This window comes from Marmota flaviventris, chromosome 17 (genome assembly GCF_047511675.1).
Source record: "Marmota flaviventris isolate mMarFla1 chromosome 17, mMarFla1.hap1, whole genome shotgun sequence".
NCBI lineage: Eukaryota > Metazoa > Chordata > Mammalia > Rodentia > Sciuridae > Marmota > Marmota flaviventris.
In genome coordinates this window covers 33,392,962-33,395,037 of record NC_092514.1, presented here as the reverse complement: position 1 = coordinate 33,395,037, position 2,076 = coordinate 33,392,962, and the positions used below count along the sequence as shown (strand labels likewise).

The 2,076-nt window shown below is 38.7% G+C and overlaps 1 non-coding gene across 1 annotated transcript; it reads right to left on the bottom strand.

Moving 5' to 3' along the window:
• Positions 1 to 1,170: 1,170 nt before the first annotated feature.
• On the bottom strand, positions 1,171 to 1,242 carry Trnat-agu (transfer RNA threonine (anticodon AGU)). Its single transcript has one exon. It is a non-coding gene; the product is annotated as a tRNA-Thr (tRNA).
• Positions 1,243 to 2,076: the final 834 nt, after the last annotated feature.

Sequence of the window (2,076 nt, the reverse complement as noted above, 5' to 3'; positions counted from 1 at the left end):
GCTGTTTTGCCATGTCCCTGCTTGGCAAAGCAGAAAATAGGCAACTTCTTTTCAATATTCTCTTTTTTTTCCCCTCAATGGTGGTAGAATATACATAACTTAAAATTTATCGTCTTCAAACACTTTTGTTTATAATTCAGTGATATTAAGTACATTCACATTGTTTTGCAACCTTTCACACGACCCATCTCTAGAAATCTTGTCTTTTTGAAACGTAGCACCCTTGAAATAACTTCCTATTTCCAGCCCCCCAGTCCTTGGTCTCCACTATTCTACTCTCTGTCTATGAATTTAATTATTCCAGGGACCTCCTATAAGTGGAAACATATAATGTTTTTTTTTTTTTTTTGTGTGTGTGTGTGTGTGTGACTTGATTCTTTTATTTACCCTAATGTCCTTTAAGGTTTATTCCTATTGTAGCATACTTTAGAATGTTCTTTCCTTTTAGGACTAAATCGTTAGGGGTATATAGTATTCCAATATATGTATCTACTACATTTTGTTTATTCATTCATCTGTCAATAGACACTTTTATTGCTTCCACCTTTTTAAAATGTTTTATTTGTTTCAATTAGTCATACATGACAGTAGAATGCATTTATGACTTTGATATATCATACATAGATGGGATATAATTTCTCATTTTTCTGAGTGTACATGTTGCAGAATCATATTGGTTATGCTGCTTCCACCTTTTGACCACTGTGAATTATGCTGCTATAAACATAGGTATACAAATATTCTTTTTTTTAATGCAGTATTGGGGATTGAATCCAGGGACACTTTATCACTGACCTACATCCCCAGTCCTTTTTTGAGACAGGGTCTCACTAAAATGAGCAGATTTTGAGTAAGTAATTTGATGAGTTTTGGCAAATATGTTAATCAATGTAACAGCTACCCTAATTAACATTTGTATTACCCCGTCTCTCCTCCTAATTTTTATCACCACAGGTTAGTTTTGCCTGTTCTACTTCATATTAGTGAAATTAAACAGAGTGTACATACTCCTTTGTGTCTGGCTACTTTGATTCAACATAATGTTTTGGGGATCTATCACAGTGTCATTTCTTTTTTATTGCTGAGTATTATGTCATGGCATGATATACACAATTTTAAAAAGGCCAATCTCATTTGGTTTCCTTTCAGTTTGGGGCTCTTGAATAAAGCTGGGGATGCTGGGGATTGAACCCAGGGCCTTTTGCATACTAGACATACACTTTACCACTGAGCCACATCCCCAACCCCCTGAACATTCTTGTAGAAATTTTGAAGAAATTTTTATACTTGTACAAAAATCCCAAGGTCTTGAAATTCTTATTCTTCAATCCACTGACAACCACAAAGCCAGGGACATAGTCTGAGGCTCTTGGTCTGATCTTAGTTGTGTTCTCTTCACTTCTGTATGCCCAGAGGTTTGTCCTGGCTCAGGCATAAAGATTGTGCTTAATCAAATTACCAGGGATTGAACTCAGGGACACTCAACCACTGAGCCACATCCCCAGCCCTGTTTTGTATTTTATTTAGAGACAGGGTCTCACTGAGTTGCTTAGCGCCTGCTGGCTTTGAACTTGCCATCCTCCTGCCTCAGCCTCCCGAGCATCTGGGGTAATCCCAATGTGCCATTATGCCACTATGCCCAGCACACCATTTAGTACTGAGAGTCTTTAGAATTTTAACCATTCTATTGGGTATGTGATCTTAACTTTACAACTTTTCTTTTTTTTGGGTGGGGGGGGTGCTGAGGATTGAACCTAGGGCCTTACACATTCAAGGCAAGAGCTCTACCACTGAGCTATGTCCCCAGTCCCCTGTACAACTTTTTATAAATTCTCCCAGTCAATTTTCTTCAGGGAATATTGCTTGATGGCTTTCCTAGGACAGGACTCTTTGAACAGAAATTGAAGTAACACAAAATAAATAAAGTAGAAAGCAGTAGAATGTTGCCTCCTGCAACCAAACCATGGAGGGTAGACGTGGTGTTGCCCTGGGGAGTGACTGGAACCACCTTCAGATCTCTCTCCTGTGCACTGCAGCTCTCCCCTCTGCTTCTTTCTGCACAAGGACTTGGTCCTC